The sequence below is a fragment of the Lates calcarifer genome, linkage group LG1 (assembly GCF_001640805.2).
Source record: "Lates calcarifer isolate ASB-BC8 linkage group LG1, TLL_Latcal_v3, whole genome shotgun sequence".
In the NCBI taxonomy this organism is placed as follows: Eukaryota; Metazoa; Chordata; class Actinopteri; family Centropomidae; genus Lates; species Lates calcarifer.
In genome coordinates this window covers 13,782,657-13,802,967 of record NC_066833.1, presented here as the reverse complement: position 1 = coordinate 13,802,967, position 20,311 = coordinate 13,782,657, and the positions used below count along the sequence as shown (strand labels likewise).

General features: G+C 38.9%; 1 protein-coding gene across 1 annotated transcript in view; it reads right to left on the bottom strand.

Moving 5' to 3' along the window:
- The window catches only part of map2 (microtubule-associated protein 2), an 81,325-nt gene extending 62,996 nt beyond the window's left edge, over window positions 1–18,329 (bottom strand). The window contains 1 exon segment of the mRNA XM_051070518.1: window positions 18,108–18,329. The gene's annotated coding sequence lies outside the window, so the exon portion shown is untranslated.
- Between the last annotated feature and the right edge of the window lie 1,982 nt (window positions 18,330–20,311).

Here is a 20,311-nt window from a genome sequence, read left to right as displayed (position 1 = left end):
ATTTTTTTAACCTGGAGGAAACAGCAGGCTATGGTGACTGATAAAATTATCTTTTAATTATCTTTTTTAATTATCTTTTTTAGGACAGCTTCATTCACTAAAAAGGAAACATGGCACTAAACTCTGATGTGATATGATTAGATTTAAGCAATTTAAATACAAAAAGAAAGAAAAAAGACAGATGGATATGAAAACTTGATCCAGTTTATGTTTGCGTCTGCAAAAACCTTGAAATGAGATTCGGAAATCAAATTATCCACTGTCATCAGAGGACATCAACATCCAGAAGAATAATAAATGGACATTTCCAAGGGTACCAGAGGCATATTTTTGTTGTATGAATGGGCCACTAAAACAGCAAAAGACAGGCCTGTTAACTGTACATACAAAATTATGCATACATTTTTGTACAGAGCTAGGTATTGAACATAAATATTTTTTGAGTACTGGCATTCTGTTAATGTGTCCCTAGCATCAAGGATTCTTTGCCTCACCTACTTAATGTTTTTTCTGATTCTCTTGAAATGAGAAAATGTTGCTTATTCCAGACCGTATTCATTGAGGCAAGGTTCTTGTGCAACTGATTTAACTATTGATAAGTCTGACCAATAGGAAGTGTTGTGTTGTTTTAGCCACACTTTTCTCAATCGTCCCAGCAAAGTTTCTCCAGGGGAACTCTCACATAATAGCACAAAGAGTGGTCCAGTCCCCACCTGTGTTTTGGTAAAACAGAGACAGAACACCAAGGCACACAGAACAGACTCTGCCCTCCTGGAAAAGCAGCAAAAGTATCTTATGCCAACAGGATACACACACCAGGAGGCAGCAGGACAAAAGCAGGCAAGTAATTGGGGTGAGGAGCAGGTCAGGAGAAATAGACAAACTGAAGAGAACAAATAACACAAATATACAAAGGAGGCAGATGTAGGCACTGAAATTTCACTCTAAACCATATGACCAATGACCTTTCAGAAAAAATGTGGAAACATGGAATACATTATATGTTTGACTCGGTACCACTGATTGATATTATGTAGAAATGAAATAATGAGCCCATTGATTGATTCGTCAATTGACATAAAATAGCCCTGGATCCTGGGAAAATGTGAAGGACATTTTTGTCAAAAAACAAATGTAAAATAACCAGTGCCTGCTACTCAATATTTCAATATTTGCCTATAATCCTTAAAAATCAACAGCAGAAGCCAGAGTTTTTTACAGGTTTAATTTACACAGTAAACTATTCCTCAAGTTTGTGTGTTTAGATCAACAAATGGCAGCCGGTGTCATTAACACTCACAGCAACAAACATGCGTGAGCCAGTAGCAAAGTGAGGTATTGAGGTGTCAGGACAAGCTCTCCTTGTTTTCCTCCATCCTGCTGTGAACAGTGTCTCCACAGGACCAGTTTTATATAAGGACATAAATAAAAGAAGAGGAAGTTTATTAGAGGCAACTCTTAAAAGACAGAGAACCTCAATGGCAGCCTTTACCTTCACTGAATGTACATATATATATATATATATATAAAATGCATCATCACACATGAAGACAGTCAGCAGAGAATTCAACAATGTTTCAACTCTAATATGACTGATCAACTCGTCAGGTTGCTGAATCAAAATCTAAGTATCACTGCTTATGTCTGTGTTGGGCATTTCTCTAAATGTCAGTCCTACAGCTCAATAAGTTAATTATGACTTTTGAAACTAGAACTTTGAAAAGAGAATTGTCTACAACTTTTCCTTTAATGGAGCATTTCCCCATTTTGGTGTTGTTCCTTTGCTTTAAAAGGGCAACGCTATAATGGTTAAAGCTCACTCAAAGTGAAATTTTTGTGTTCATTCTTGAATGTTTTCATGCATGAATATTCCCGGAATGGCAGCCATATTTGTGCCTTGTTGTTTGTACTTCTGGTGCTTCTGGTCTGCAGTGTGTGCATGTGTGTGTTTCTATGGAACTACTGGGATGTTGGAAAAAGTGAGGTGCAGGCAGCCAGCTGGTTGGGTCCTCCAAGGCTGCTGTGGTATTTTCTGAACCCACATCAGTCACTCTTCTGCTGGGTGGGGTTTGGAAGATGCCGCCTGCTCTCTTCTGCTGGAGCACACACATGGCCTGCATTAAAAATGACTGCTAACCATCACTGTGAAGTTGCTTAAACAAGAAGAGCATCTGTTAATTAGTTTCAGTTAGTTGGTGTCTTAATTAGTGTGCAGTTGTTGTTAATTCCAATTAAATAGCATGGAAAATACAACTAAATCTGTAACTGTCAGTGTGGTCCATGACCCATGCTCACAATTACTATGGTAACTAGATTATTACTTCTATTTTTCTTGCTGTGAAGTTGTTACATCACAAAAATGGTGGCTGTCACTACCCTCAATCAAAAACTAGGTTTACTGCCTCACAGACAGAAGAAATAGAAATAGAAATAGAAATTTTCTAAAGTTGTTCCTGAGATATTGTGTTCAAAAGAATGGGACGGGCAAAAAGAAAACATGTGCAGAGAGATAACAAAACTGATCTGCCAAATATCAGCTTTTGTTGTCACTTAACCTCCATTCTAGTACATTTCTTACATTGCTGCTACCATGCTCATTTGCAGTATGGATTAGAGGGGAATTTAAACTATATTAGCGGTTTAAGGGTCACCTCTGCTGTTGAACGCTAAAGACATAGTAAGGTATTTTTATTGCATAAAAAGTAAGATTATCTATCTAGTCATTTTCCCAAAACAGCACACAAAAAGTTAATTAAAACCTCGGATTAAATGAAGTAAAACCACTACTAAAAATGTAAATAGAAAAACAGCAATAACATTTAAATTTTGTCATATCTGGGTCTCAATTTTCCAGCCAAATTAGCATTTTCATAAAACCCCAGTGAGCCAGTTTTGTCTCTGTTTAACCTCCCTGTTACAGTAAAACAATAAATTTAGCATCTGCCGCCCTGGTTCAACATTTTGTCATCTATTGCAAATCCTTTTTTAATAACTGAATGATATGGTGGCAAGCACACATGCAGCTTTTTATATCGGAATCCAATAACAAGAAATAGTCCAGAGGAAAAAGCTAAGAGAGTGATTTCAAGAATGGTAAAATAAATCCATAAATCAGCAGCAGGACAACACAAACACTCAGTGAAAAGAAAACTTTTCCTTCTCTGGTCTTTGCTGCTTAGTAGTGACACACTGAGTGCATATGTTTCAGAGGGATAAAACATCCTGCTGAAGCACTATGGCTCTTCCAGACAAGTGTTCCCTCCATGGTTGACCAAAATAACCCCTAATTTCCCCTCGCAAATGAAAACAGAGAAAAGGGAAATCGACTGGGAGATGATAAATGAGGGAAAGAAAGCGAACCTCTGAAAACAACGTTTTTTTTTACTACAAATTATGCAAGTGAATTTCCTCTCCCTGTTCTTTTCCTGTTCAATGCATTAAATTTCTTTGCTGGGTTTAAAGAAAGATGAGGAAAAGAGTTAACGTAATAAAAAAAGGTTTCCACACACATTAAAATGTAAATGACCTGGCTAAAATTAGATTTTTTTTTGTTTCTTCCACTATGTGGCCCTGTCACCCATTTCTCTACCTCATTTTACCTCTGTGTATTACTCTTACTCTGTTTCTGATGTGTTTTTCAACAGTCACAGTGAAAAAGAAGCCACCATATGTATCATCAAATAAAATGCCGGCCCTATCTGCGTCAGACGTTATACAGCTTCAGATGGTGGTGCTCTTTACAACAGAGCAAGCATTTTCACAGATTCTTTATTGGTTTACGTGGGCTGCAATGTAAACACCACCGCTCAATTATATTACCAGCAAGCTAATGAACACTCCCTAGAATGTGATCTCACAAAAATACATTGGTGCACACAAATCCTCAGTGCATGCACACACATATGCTCAAAGACTCACTAGCAGACACATATGGAAAGGTTATGGTTTTGATCCCTCACTGTTGTTCTAGTGTAGGCGGACGCAGCTTTCACTGCCACTGTAGATTCCAGTTTAAATATGGGGCCAAAACAATCTTGAGCTAGGTCTTCATATTTTGTTTTTTGTTTTTTCAAGATAGTGTTTGACACAATTTATTCTGTATAGTCCATGAGTGAGGATGAAAAGCACAAGCAAAGATGTATGGAAAGAACAATAATGTATCAAAAACAATGTGACAATGTGAAAGGGATTGCTTCTAGTGATGAGCCCACAGAGAATTATTACCTGAATATGCAGCTTAATTCATCATTTGTTGTCTGAATATAAATTTAGAACCTAATCACAGCTTTTGCAGTGATTAGGTGATTCTGCAGTCACAATAAGCCCTAGTATAATATTCTTCAATATATCCAGAAGTGGAGTACCTTACACAGGAAAGGTGCAGGAGGTGCATGTACCACTATTTTCATTAAACTCTGATCAGAAGGAAGAGCATCTGATTCCTCTGAGACACATGTATTTTTACACACACAACAGTCTCCATAATGTAACTTTTTTCATTTCAGAAAAGAAGAAGGATTTCTCAAAAATCTGAACCTCTATACATGCTAGGAAGCAAAACAAGCTAACATTGTTTCTAAATAAATTAATTTGATGAGTTAATGAGTTAATAATCCACTGGACATTTCTATTTTAGTTTTAGTTTTTTTTTAGCTGCACTTCCATACAGTAGCTTCAGAGAGTAGTAATCTGAACTTGCAATGGACACACTTATATATTTGCACTGAGCAAATAATAAAAGCATAACTAATATTACTGCAATCAGAAACAAGACGAAAGTAGGCTCTACCACAGGTCCTGTGGTAGAGCCTGGAAATGCAATTTTTTATATGAACATGTGTACTGCAGAATGATAACATGCCTATAATTATTTAACATGCATTTTAAATGGATGTTTACATAAATCTAGGCAAATAAACAGAAAGACAAGCCTGCATGACCAACTTGCATAACACTAAAAAAGGTGCTTCCTACAACTAAAAATCATGTCCAATCTGATCATAGTCTTAATATAATTTCCATCTTCTGGCCTGCATATATATTACTATATTATATTTTAACACTAAGACATTAATTAGAAAACTATGCTAACACACTTGAAAGTAGTCCAACATCATGTTTTGTGTATTCTACATTAAATACCATATGCAACACACTGCAAAGCCTATTCTATGGACTTCTCTGGCAGTGTGCAGTTTGTTTGTCCATATCAGTATCACAGAGACAACACAGGGGAGTAGTGAAACAGTGAGCCACGGATAGACAACACAACCACTGTTGAATTAATAAACAACTGCAGGCAGGATGCCCTGCTCAAGTGTGTGGACCAATGTTACGGTTACCCTGGGGATGACAACAAAAATCAACTGACATCTTATACTGTGTAATAGTTTCAATATGTCATAACTATGATAATTTAGAAATTAACTTTATTATTTAATCAATTATCAATATATTTATACTGGTGCATTACTGATGACTGAATGCATGTCTTGTCAGTTAGAAGGGAGTCGCTATAAAGAGCTGTTGACAAAAAGTAGTTTAGACTGTGGTGTAGACATCTGAGGTGAAGAGTGCTGAAATAACAGGATGAATCCTGTAACTGTAACATAACTCATCTTGATATTGACACTGATCAGACTGGATTTCACCAAACAAAATTTATTTTCAGTTGCCACTTTGACACAGAGATATATTACCATTAAGAAGACCCTTGATTACACCGCCTTTGCTTGTTTACACTGAACTAAACAAAGCAGGTGTGACGCCACCCCAGTATGCGATTTTAGATAACATGCCAGCACTCCAGCGTCAGAGGTGTAACATGTAACACAGCAGCCTCTGTGTCGGTGTTGTGCTATGTGATATTTGGGATGAAAGGAACAATACATTCAGCTATGCTGACCAATGAATCATCCTCCTCCCTGTCTAAATTCAATTTAGGCCTCACTGTTACATGAACAATATTGCCAAAGGTGCTCATTGTGCATTAGTAGAGGAACACATATGCTCTCTCTCTCGACTGTAAGGTTTAAAAACACATTAAATCTGTCATGTTCATGACTGATACATCATAAAAAACATATTTAAAGGGGTCTAATGTCTGTGTGTGCGTTTATATGTGAATGTTTGTGTGGTGTTAGCTGACTCGAGGGAGTGGGGAGGGCTGCTGTGGGTGGTAATGAGCAGCCTCTCAGTTTCCACAGCAACATCCTAACTCAGTCAGTCTCCATGGCAACTGATAACAGCATTAGCTGATTTGGCCAAAGTGAAGGTTTATATCAGAGGGAAGGAGCTGTATTTTTATTTATTTATTTATTTATTTTTGTCTCCCCCACTCCCAAAAATGGCAGCTGATGATTAATGGAGGAAGGAGCGTACAGGATGGGAGCTCCTCTAAAGCTACTGGACCAAATTCTGGGAGAATGTATTGTAAAAATTACCTATGATATAAGGTATATTAGTACATTTACTGTTAAGTTAACCTGGAACCTTAAAACTATACTCTGCTTCAGACTCCATCAATCTAAGTATGAAAATATGTGTGTTCAGCCTGAAAGCAAAGACAAAGTTATTTGCATGAATTTGACCACTTAATTGATTTTTGCTGTGTGTGTTTACTCACCACAAACAGCCTATGTACTGACTGTGCACACATTACCTATACCTAGCAGCATAAGCACCATGTGTCTGAGTGTGTTGTTGAATCTGTGACAGTCTTCACCTTCACGATACAATGAATATAAAAAAGCCTTAAGTCTGTGTGCCCTTTCATAACGGGGGCTCTAGCTGTGTTCAGAGTTAACCAATCACATTCAGCAACCATGCCTGTAAGTAAATAGGATACACCTTCAATGAAAATGATTCAGAGTAGATCAATGATCATCTAATGGATTCTGCTATGGTCTGCCGCTATGGGATAGGGTAGCAAGATGAGACCTTTGGTTACCACACACCATGACATATCACCCAATTAGCACAAACACAACACACATCAAATGACTACAATAACTTAACCTTGGTTTGAATTCTCCTCTATCCTTACTACATTCATCATTGTAATGAAAATAAGGTGGAGGGACTGGGTTGGGTTAGGGTTGAGATTAAAGGACAAATGAGCAAATATGAGACAGCATAACAACTGATGAGACACTCAAACACCAAAATGACAATACAGTAAATAAGTGCAGAGGTCACTATAACAGTAGGTCAGTATGGTTTGTTAATCATATTTCCTGTACCTGTCATTTTCTTGCTGCTTGGACACTGAAGTGGTCAGATGTTATGGGATGTGATCCTAAAGACAACCTACTATATGCTCATCATCTTCCAAATCATAGATAAGGTAAAGACAATGTGTAACCCCCTCCCTGTGTAGCCCCTGCTGCTGAAAACAAGAGAAAGGCACATAAACCCACATGTGCTGCAACACGGCAGAACACTGCAATGAGCAAATCAAACAGGAGACAAGCCTGCTGACAAGAGGCAAATAGATTGAAGCCAGTGAAAGAGCAGTGCGGTTTACTGTGTGTGTGTGAGAGAGAGAAATAGATTAAGAGAGAGGACAGTGGGGAGGTGGGCAAAATGGCTTCCACTGGAAGAAAGCAATGGTTCTGAGTATGTCAGACTGAAAGTAGGCTAATGGGATTTAGCCTTAGATAGTTACGGTGTGTGTCGGGGTTAGATGGAGCTAACTGAGATACACAGGGACTAGAAGTGGCTGAATATCAAATATCTATCTAAGTTTGTTTTTTTTTTCTTTAAAAAACTAATACATTTTGGAAATACTATTTGAAGTGTTCTGTCTGTGGGCTGTAATTACTTCACCAAAAATAATTTCCTGTGTCCTGCCTTATTCAGCCTTCCATTATGAGAGCAATGTCAAGACTGTGCAACAAAAGAAACTGTGCCAGAACAAATGCTGTTATCTAAGGTTTTTTTTTTTTTTGTCATCAAGGCTGAATATGAAATTACTTGTTACTGTCAGTTTTAGTTTGCTTTATGTCTCTAACCCCCAAATGCAGGTAGGTAGTTTGGTTGAGTGCCCCTCTACATTTGTTTTGCTGCCCACTGGTGGTGTATGATGTCCTCACTGAGATTCTTGTGTGGGGTCCCAATCACTCTAGTCTGAAAAATTGGACAAAACAAAAAGAAAGGACTTAGTAGGGTTAATCTCTCGCATCCACCTCAACTTTTATTCTAGAACCTTTCCACTCTTCTCCCAATCACCAAATTCCCTCTGAGACATGTCCTCCGTGCAGTATGCCATTCTATGTAGTTGTGCTTGTGTGTGTGTGTGTGTGTGTGTGTGTGTGTGTGTGTGTGTGCGCGCATGTGTGAGTGATGGCAGTAAAATAATCCCATCCTCTTTTCCTGTGGTGTAATCCTGTAATTTCCTCCAGTAGGAAGGTTCCCACTCACACTTAATCATATATAAACTAGCCTTTAATCCTGGTAATCTAATAACCATTGTATTGTTTGTGCTGCTCTGTGTGCAGGTTGTTTTGTATGCTCTTCCTTAAGGTCTCTGTGGTTTTCACTGTGTGTTGTTACGTCAAGGCAGGTGAAAGTCAATAGAGGCAGATGTAGAGAACGGATGGTGTGGTTATACATATTTTAGCTTCACAAAATTTAATGTTTGAGTAATTTCACCTGTATTTGTGCAGTTCTCCCTGAACCATCCAGTTTGATATTTACTGTATATTTTGCCCCATATATATTTAGATTTTACGTAATGGGAGATTGAAGTGATATCTGATTATTATAAGAGTTTCTAGAGCATTCTTACCTTTTTCTTATAGATCCATTTCAAATGTTACACTACATATCTGCTGTACATATAAAATGAAAACCATTCTATCATGCATGTCATTATCACTTGTCATTTTTGGGAAAGCTCATGAACGACCTCCTCTCACAGCCTTCATGTTCTTTTGTCGGCTGAGGTGCACCTGGTGGACAAAACTGCAATTTACTGTCAGGATGTGGTGTGCACATGTTCTGTGATCTCATTCCATAGGTTTTTGGAGGCGGATAATGCTGCTGCTTTTCTAACAGAATAGTAGGATTTATGTTTATAGTGGCATCTCAATTTCTATGTCATTGAAAAAATATTTTCTTTTATTCTTTTTTTCTTTTATTTATTGCCATATTGGTCAGACAGATCATGAAGGAGGATGCTTTCCAGTTCATTATGTGATATGTTTGAGGTGTTGAATCATATTTATAATATGCATAATTACCTCTGCGTGTATGTACGTGTGTGTTCTTTTTTAAGTTTGAAAATCACCACCAAAAAAGGTTCAGATGCAGGGAACAATAACTGGTTCCTCTGTGAAGGGATCCTCTTTCAACATGCATACAGTACACATTTCTGTTGATGGGTTATGTGATCTTCTTCTACCTAAGATGCTTTGACTAAACAGGTACTTCAGCGTAAGTACAGTGAGGTGCAGTATGGTGTATGTGGTAAGTTGTGAATAAAATAGGGTTTGGCCAGAGCAGATGGTGCAAGATTAAAGCCTGAAAGAAGGAAGCTGCTTCCCCACACCCCTGAAGAGTCAACCCACAGGATGTTTTAGAGAAGGTAGCACACACACAATACTGGGTCTGTGATAATCCTTGATAGTTCAGCTGTGACAGTACACGTCTCCGAGTAAAGCTCAGTAGTGTTTGGGGTTGTGTGACTCCTGCACTAAGTAGGAACTGGTGACAGTCACACTGAAGATATCTGATAGGATTGGCCTGTCAAGAAGACAAAAGTCTGCCACAAGACACCCAATGACACAGAGCGTTCAAAAAAGTTCAGGAAATGCCAGATTTAAGAAAAATACATCATCTAGTCATCTATACTAATTGGCTACCAAGGGATATTTTGTGTATTTGTACTTGCTGCATGTAATGTGTGGATGTGTGTGTCTGTTTTGCTTTGTGTGTGGGTCTGCACGCATGGATGTTTATTACATAACTGAAAGAGGGACGACTTGCTTCCCCAAAGACGACTGCTGAAAAGATAAAATGCAACGCTTCAAAACAAAAAAGGAATAATTCATGTTCTTTTCTCATGTCTAATCTTGTAAGCTTTTATGCTCTGAATTCCCAGAGATTTCCAACAAGTTCAAAACCACAGATCACACACTTCACAAAACGTCTGGTGACACTTCCGGCAGTATGGTGGGAAACAGGGAAAGCCAGCATGCCAGGCAAAGAAAAAAAATCTGACATCAGCTGTCAGCAAATGGTGAATCAGCATTTAGCATTTTTTCTCCTGATATATTCTGTACCCAGACTGTGTCTCAACCACTAATAAATATATTTAGTTCAATAAGTTACATTTAACTCCATCACAAGCAGAAACAACACATCCTTAACAGCTACAGACATCGTTTTCTCAGGTAACATTTACCCCTATCCGCATTATATTTCTTATCCTGCTTGTTTCACAGCTACAAGAAGCCTGACATTTCTTGTTAATGTGGAGCATGGTGACATTCCATTAACCCCGTTGTTGTTAATGTGATTAAATGCTCTCTGACTATCCCTGAATAAATGGACTTTTGATATATCTTAGGTGCATTTACACCTTAAATTGATAGGGTTTTGCATTTCGCTGAATACAGTGCTATTATCCAAAAGGCATGCTAATGCAGGTGGAAAGAAGGTCGTATTGTGCAGTTCATTTGAGTGCTCTCCGTCTCTTTTCTCATTTAGACGTTAAATAAAAATGGAGATTTTATTCCTCTGCAGCACTGTCATTCCGCAGACTCCTGTGTCTGGTCTGCATCGCGGACCTTAGGGGGCGTCACCATCAACCCCTGTGCTCCATCAAGAAAAGCCATTTAGAGGAGCAGAATGGGAGACAGGGCAGTAATATTAAAGCATTTCAGTACAGTGATGTGAGATGCAATTATCCAGACGGAGGCTGTAACACAAGCGATTTATGTAAGCACACCTTTTCCCTCAGTATCAGCATTTACAGTATGTTAGACTGTTAGGAGGGGATCTGATAAAGAATAACTATATACATTATGACACAATGTAATGTGGGATTATGGCACTATCAAGGGGAATTCTGAAACATCAAATATAACATGAAAAAACAGACAATAAAGCACAGCCTATAAAATCACATTTGAGGCAAGGCTTGAGTACATTTCCAGTTAATTCAGCTATGGACCACCTAAAACCGCATCAAGAACCTTTAGGAAACTCCAGTTTATTTAGCTCAGTCATAGATTATTGCACTTTGACTGGCAGGATCTCTTAGACAGCAGCTGTACTATGCTATCAGACCTCAAACTCTAAGGCCTGTCAGCAGTGCATGAAGACTTCCTGAACGAGAAATGGCAGAGGAAAATGTAGAGAAGGTTTGGGGATATTCAAGATATGTAACTGATATTTTTCAAATTCCTGTGGACAAGGAAGTGGTGGGTGGTGGGAATTTGATGGATAAGTGGGAAGACAGTGTATTTGGATCATCTTTGGATCGTCTCAGGGATTTCGACTCTCTGAGAGTGAGCCAGTTGAGTCCCAGTCTCTAAAATGCTCATACACTCCATGGAGGGTTTCACCAGTATTTTGTACTAGTTTTATATTGCATCAGACCTGTAAATGTGTGCTGCCAGAATTCTGATAAATGTTATCCTGTCATCAATAAGAGACCCTTAATCTTAACAATAAATCTATTTTTCATTTTACTCTTAAATAAATACACATTCTTACTTTCTTGCAACATTTTATAACTGTATTACCAATGTTACAATGTTGATTACATCACTGAGATTTCCAGCGCAACTATAATGGGGTGTGATTGCAGCAAAACAATCACAGATCTGAGGTTTTGCTCTCAGTGTTTCAACATTGTTTCTCTAGCCAGCTGGCCATTTTGCTATATTTCTATGCCCACACACTTTTCTGTGGAGTTTTTTATAAGACATTCTCCAAAATGTATGAAAATTCTGACTGGATGAAACAGACTAAAAGAAACTAAATAACAGTATTTTCACAAAATAAAGCCTGGGATGCACTCAACATCACACACAAGATATCAAAGTAAAATATATTGCTGGTGATTTTTTTTTCCTTAAACACAATCGCATAAATGATACCCACACACTAGTGTACACTCCCACACACAGACTGAGTGACGAACACTGATGCACACACCAACAAACACTGAAAAATCACAGTTTAGATGCAAGACACATACTTTCCAGAGGAGAGGAGAGGAGAGGAGAGGAAAGAGAGACAGCACCAAATTGTTAGGTGTGCTGTGAGTCAGCCTTATGTTTTTCCTGGTACAGCCCACACATGTATTTCTATCAGATCTCTATCTGCTCTGCGCGTCCTGCTGGGTGAAGAGAATATGGCTCTCTAGAAATAGTTATATTCTATAGACTTCTGACATTAGACTGGTCCAAAAATAAATACCCCATTCAAAATTCTAGTTGGAATTTTATATTTATTTATTTGATGCTTCCATTTGTAATATGTAAAGCTATGACAGCTGGCCTGTTGATATCTCTATCAGCCTGTTACCTCACAGGATCATGCTGCATCACCTATATGTGTCGCATTTGATGCCACATATTATGCCAGGGCTTCAGCTTGAGTGTGCAATAAAGGTCATCCAGCTGGGAGTCAAACTGTGGACATTGCAGTCATAGGGTATATCTTACCTTTACTATTCAGCCACCATAGCAACCCTCTATAACAGTTCCAGCAAAAAGCATCATAACCATCATGAAGGTAGGATTTACTGCAGGACTATTGCATTAGACTGCAATAGTTTTAGTTAGCTGTGCCTTATAAACTGGCACCTGAGTGCATTTAATGAGGCGACGGCATCCCTGAGAACTTCAACAGAAAATCTGGTACAATTACAAACATACTGCTAAGGCGTCAACTGACACTATCTTACCAAAAGGTAACATTCCTTACCATCATTCCTCTGTAACTGTATTTTAAATATGTTAAGTAACACAGAGTTTCTTCATTTTTACCCACACCATTTAAAGGGTTCACTTACGGAGGCTCAGTAAGCAACAAACAGCAGCAGCTTACCCTGAACTCAGAGTTGTCAGGAAGACAGACAGAGTCTGGGTGTTGGGTCGGACTCTTGTGGGTGTGATTTGCCTGATCTCAGCCTCCCACAAACTAAAGGTCAGCTAGCTTGACCCCAAGTGTCCCTCCAGGAAGAACACATCAAAGCTGAAGAACAGAGTCTCAACAAGACATTTAAAAAATGTACGTAAGACTGTCCAGTGTAGCAGGTACAATCTATCAGTGGACATATTGGATATGCTTTTGCTGCAGGTCAGGTGAGGTCAGCCATACCACTTCTGAACCGTGGCCAAAAATGGAAATTACTTAGTTTAGACTTGTCAGTGTGATGGCCCATTCCCTGACAGGATTGTCAGGAGCATAACAACTGAAGTCAGCATTCTGCAGCTCATCAGCATTTTAAAGCTGATCCAGGATTACAACGTACACTTTTTATTTTCTTTGATGATGGACCAGTCAGTGAGATTGTCAAGGCACTAAAACCTGACTCTGATGGGTTAAATATGAGATTTGACATGTAGACTATTCAATGGAGATTAACTTCTAAAAGTGCAGTGCAGTGCTGTTTAATGAACTTTTCTTCTTGAAGCCACTATATCTGACCTTCATTACCACCACTAAGAAAAACAGAATCCTCAGATATGCTTATCTTTTCAGATTTTAAATCTGTCCAACTTGATCACTGACTAAATATGGTAGGTAAAAAGGCTGTAAAACAGCACTCATGCTTCACTGCTGCAACCTGCTGTAAACTACAAGTGGAGGCATTAAATACAGTAGTTGCCATGTAGGTGTTCTTGGCCGTCCACTGTAAAACTGAATATAAGCCATCGGCTAATATACAGTGCCGAGCAGTTTGTCAGTGGCATTCTAGTTGTTTATGGGCCCTGTGTTCCAGCTTGCATTTTATTTTCTCTTCATGCCCTTCAAAAGAAGAGAGGTCAACTTTGTCTGTAGAGATAAGAGAGGTAATCCTGGATCTCAGTACCTGAGTCTAGACAGTCTGCAGTCACTAGATGACTCTAAGCAATCAATAAACTCTCATTAATAGTTGTCTACTGCAGGAAAATTGCAGGACTGTGCAAAATGTTTTTGAAGTGACATTCAATACTGTCAACAGGGCATGTTCAATTAAAAAAAATCATTTTGTTACATCACTTACATTAGTCTTTACAATTCTAACTACTCAAACAAATAAAAGAGTCACATATTGCAGCCTTTAGTGAGTTATTCCTGTACTGAACATCTGCTAGTTTCCCATACCCAATCTCAAAATAAACAGCACTGTATGGAGATGGAGGATTTTCCCTCAAGGGCTGCCTTACTTCAGTTTAGTTTTGACTCAGAGCATGGCTTGCCTGAAATTGTTCAAATTAAATATCTCAAGTTAATATGCAGTGTGTATAATACACAGACTCAAGGTATTGAAGGATTATGCTAAAATCTGGAAAATAAGAACTCATAGAGGATCTAAATCTTCATGATAAAGAATTATGTGATAATTGGCTGCAGCCCTAGCTGACACGTGTTAGCATGAAGCACGGGAGCATTTTATCACTACTTCATAAGTGTGTTTCCCAATGTGTTAATCTTCCAAAAACCTGGAGCACTTCACTTAGCCAGAGAGGCAGAGAGATTGGCAGTTAGCTGGCAGACAAGGTGTGCTGGTGCTGCTGCCAAAGTTACCACTGAGTGTCTCTCCTCTTTCATGCAAAGAGCCTTTCCCAATTTCTCTGTCTCACACACATACACAGAGCATTACGTCAAGCTTTGAATGTGACAAGTGAGGACTGCCTGTTTGTGTGTGCGTGTGTGTGTATGTGAGTGAGAATGGCCGGCTGACTAAGTATCTTTGTAGGAATCAGGATTAGGTTGTCTCACTGACATACAGAGCTTATGTAAAGCTGACCTGAAGTATGTGGCACCACATGAGTGCTAGCTGCTACAGTGCTACCTAACTGAGCTGGCGCCTTTGCTTGGACTGCTCACTCCGAAGGCCGACTGTACTAAAGACAATGAAAATAATCAATTCAGTCAGTGTTTCTCTTACATTTCCATCCATGACATTTTAGTGGGCATCTCTGAATGGTATTAAAGGAAAGTCTTTTCACAGCCTGCATCTTACTTTCTTAATTGTGCCCATTCAATTCTACCAATTTACAAGATTTTACACATTAATTTCTGAAGTAGGAATGCAGTGACACAGCATTACACTCAGGCCATTAGGGTGAGCAACATATGTGGTCAGAGAGCAAATCCCCAGTTTAACCCAATTATCTAAATGAGCTTATCATGAAGATGATGTGAAAACAGAGGTGAATGTTACATTTATAACCCAAACTAGCCACTGTCTATGTCTGTGAGATCTTCACTCTGGTGGGCAACTGAAACAGACAGTTTCATCTTTGCTTTCTCTCCACTCTTTGTGCTGATGCTGTGTCCTCCTTTTGTTGTTGTTTTCCATATCTCAGCAATTCAGTTTGTGAGCAAAACAGTACCGTAACTGAAGGAAAATCAATGTAACAATAATAAGAGGATAAAAAGAAGATAAAAAGCCCAGAATTGACTGTAGAATTTTACAGCTATAGAAAACTTTTTTTGGAGTAGCAGATTTTTCTGAAGGTTGTTTGCTGAAATGTTAATAGAATAATGTTTAGTCTGAGGTGATCTAGAAAAATGCTACACCCTGTGCCTTGGTCTCTACCCTTCTTGATTTTTTGTAACTCTGGGGGAGCCAGCCAGGCAGGTGGTCTAACATGCTGCTACCAGGTTCCTGACTGGCACAGAAAAGACTAGCCTCCCTTCACTGGTTGCCAGTCAAACAAACAACTGGTGTTAAGGTTCTGTTTTATAAGCACTGAATGTTTTGGGACCTCTTTCCTGTTCTGAGCTGCTCTGACCCTATTCCACTCTTTGTTTTTTGTTCTTTGTGGAGTTTTTCTTAATAAAATGTTCATGTCTCCGATGTGATCTATGTGTAAATCCATTATAATTCATTTTATTATCAGGAACAGAGCACTCCCATTTACACTAAAACCACAGGCTATGCTAGACAAGACAGCTTGTGTTCAATTCATTCACAAAAACCTCACCATCTTCATCTGTTGTCATCCACACCATTATTGCATAAGTTCACTAGGACTTCTAGAAACACAAAGACCTAATGGTAACTCATCCTCTAAGTGCTCACTCCGGTATCTGACTGACTGATAGTCTTTCAATCCAACCTGTCTGATATATCAACCACACACAACAAAGCCAGTGATTCATTATCTCAGATACAGTACAGACTACCCATGCATCACCTTGACATCTACACTTTTAGCTTTTCCCCTGATGAATACTTAATGAAAATTCACTTACTATCAAATTAGTTCTGTAAATCAGCTTATAATTTGTACTACACACTGTACACACTGTCAGTTTAAGAATAAGTTTCTACGTGAAAGTATTTCTAACTCAGTGGAGTTGGTAGAGAATAGGCACATTATTGTAAAGACTGGCCAGTACCTCACATCTCAGTAAAACACAAATGCAGTATGTAAACTTAGCCTATCTTGTCACTCACATTTTAAGTGAATTAACATGTATCAATGTTAATGGACTTTGGGGGTTGCAAAAAATAACCTACTGATATTTTTGAGTGAAAAGGGGCTGTGAAAAATAAAGACTATGATGATGTGTGGATTACAGAAAACTTGTTTTAGTTGGACAAAAAGCACAAAATGGCGATATACACCTGAATACATCCCTGTGCATAACAGTTACAGCAGGAAATAAGCAGACCTGCCTGGAATAAAAGAAACCAGTAAACGACCAGCCTAGTCCTCCAGGAACATGAGCCCACTCCCTCTGCGAGGAGGGGCTCCCAGAAGCCTGCCCAACCATTCACGACTCAATGCATCCCAGCCTCATCATGAATATATCAGGCATTTAAGTGTATGTGCAAACACTGTAGCAAGTGGACCTGACAGAGGGAAATCAATAGCCAGCCCCTGTATGTAAACGAGATTCGACTGAAGCCAACATGTACTGTTCAAGACTTCTATCGTGTACAAGGTCCCTGTGTAATATCCATTCCCTGTGAGTTAAATGATCTCTGAGGTGTAACAGCGCAGACTCTTTTGGCTGCATTTGCAGCACTGGGTTTATGAGGGAGCAGGGGTTCAATAAAGAGATCAGGTCTAATGTAGCCATTTTCAGACTTGATTTTAAAATCGAATGACATCAGCTCAACAACATAAATGCAACAGTTAAAAATCACATGGATCATATTACATAAAATGCATAGTAATGATGACAGTGACATACATGCACATACTAGGCTTTAATTTGTGTCAATCAGAGAAAGGCTAGCCAATATGACTCAGCACCTATATTCGCAACCCTCTCTCTTTCGCTTCCATTAGAGAAATTAGAAACCCCTATTAAATTTCTATAGAGGGTTTTCCTCAATTATTTTTCGCAGTGACCTTATGTTAGAGCTATCTACAATGTCTTATAGGCTTACTATAGCCAGTCGTCGTGCACTGCCACCGCAGCAAGACAAGTTCCCGCAGTGACCGCAATAGGTGAAGCCTTCATGTAGCACAACGCAGACATATATCCTTTTAACCCTTCAACAAAACAAGCCTTTAAGTTCATAATTGGACCAACAGCTGACACTATAATTAAATCAATCAATAGGTCTTACCTATCTCAGAGATCTGGTTTCTAGATCTGTTGCTCAGCTGTGAATTCATCGGACTAATTCCGCAACACCGCTCGTTTCACCTGATTGACAACACAGATGAGACAGCAGACAGACTCACAAGAACACAGACCCAGTTCTCCTGTAGACGAACAATGCGTCCTTTCTCTATCCACACAGAGAGGGGCACCTCATCATTTCAGCTTCAATGCTTGCTCAAATGTCCATTCAGTGTCGGCTGCAAAGACTCTTTCTCTGACCGCTTATATCACGTTTTCAGTCACTCCTAATTTATATATATTCGGTTGTATTGCAGCGCTGTTACAGAAATAAAGAAGTGTAATATTTTTTTTACCTGTCCGGTGCAGTGTCTTCAGTGCAACTCCTGGTCTGTCGGACATAGAGACGCTCCGCAGCCCACATTTACCGTAATGACTGTACTAGTCACCCAGCTAGACTGTAGGGACTGTAGCTGTGCTTGACTAGTAATTATGGTGTTGTGGTCCACCCATATGCTAGAAGTTACCACAGAGGCAGAATTAACAATAAGGTGTAAATTAATTTAAACTTTGAGATAATTAAACGTAACGTTAAAGTAAATGTTAGTAACTTAATTTGTTGCTCCCTAGAGCAGTAGAACCAGGGTTGTTTTGTAGCCTGATCCAACTGTCCGTAAAACCATGAAACTAAATTATTTTTTAAAAATGCGCTTGTTTAGTCTCATTTAACTAATACATAATGTTTCAACACATGCAGCATGCTGCACAGCCATTTAATTTTTGACCATGACATGTACTGGGAGTGTCTGGTTAGCTTGGGGCGTTAGCATACAAATGTTAGCAGGAAGCTAGCTCTAAGATGGCCTTTCCTTTATACAAATCATTTTAGTGGCTATTAACAAAGTAAACACAGTAACCTACTTAGACTTAGACTTAGACAGACTTTAGCAAGTTTTAACTTAACTTTAACTTTAAGTCTGTTAGGGAGGCAACAACTGTCTCCAAGCTGCTAACCTCAAGCTATGGACTTCTAGTGCGGTGTTAAATGTCCTGGTAACGACAATGGCCAAACATCAAGGTGTAGCTACGTAGCTAATAATGTAAACACTCCCTCTCTTTCACGCGCTGGTTTGCGCATGCTGGTGCACTGTCATGGCTGACGATCTACCACAAATCACGGAAAAATATTTAAGACTTTTTTCTGCTGAAATTTCTTTTGCCACCTGAGAAGTGTTCAGGATCGAGTTTACACTGTATTTAGAGACAAAACGGCAGTCAGTTTTTCCAGAATGTCTCACGGTTGACGTGAAAACCACAGTTACTCTCTATATAATACATTATTATATTTAAAGGTGAAGAGTTTTCATTGGAGCTATGTTGTATCAAAGAAAAAGTCCTAATTGTCCACATTTATTAGACATGCAGTTTGATTTAATTTTCCTCCCGTAAAATTGTCTAACATGATACAGGTAGTTATATTACCGAATTACGTTTGAACTGTTGCATTACATTATTACATAATGTTGGGTTGTTGAAGATGTTGTTGGACATGTAAGAGCACCCTCCGAAGTGTGACTGTTGTAGTTACAACCATCTAGGAATAAAATGTAGTGGTTCTAGGTATGAGTATCTCTCCATAGTTTCCATATCTGTACACAGTATATCTGTATACAGTTTATTGTGCTAATTTTAAGGAATGGCGCATATCTCAGTTTATCATTATTAAATGTTCCTTGAGCGATTGTTGTAGTGTTGACTGAAGCTGACCTTTAAAGGAGTAATACAGCCCCCATGTGGCCACCAGAGGTTATTTGTGCCTGCCAGCCATCAGGATCAGACAGTGGAAATCTGGAGCATCAGACAGATGTTGCTGGCCCCTGCTGAAGAGGAGATACTGTTGGCTCACCTTTCTTTTTCATGGAGAAATGGGAAGGCCTCTTGGTCACAGCACCTGAGGAAAGAAGCAACTGGCCAAAGTGGAAGTGACCTTGATGATTCACAGCTTTTAGTACCAGAAGACTGCAGAGGGAAGGAGGGGGAGAATCCACCTCACTATACACAGGCAGTTTTTTTGATACTGCGCATCTGAAATATCTAGACCACAACTTAATTTTACCCTCAGTAAATGTTCTGTTTCCCAAAAACCTGGAAATACATTTAATGGAATATCATCAAGAAGGGGATCTTGTTTAAGAGGAAATTCTATTCAGCCGTAATGACCTGGAATCAGATAATTACAATCTGTAAATTAATTTCATGTGATTGAGTTTCTAATTCTGGGCACCAGACTCTCATCCCTGATATAAAGCCACTGACACACATACATGTAGATGAGAAGAATGACCTTGACCACCATCTGTCCATTAGGCCTCCTGGTAGCTGTTGAGGATATTGCAAGAGGAGATTATGCATATGGGATCAAAGTATGAGCTATTTCACTGGGACTATGGCCTTAAAAAGCTATGACCCCCATAAATACACAGTTATGGAGGTTATAGCTATAGTTCATCATTAAATCAGTGAAATTACATCACAATGTTTTTTACTTCCAGTATTAGCT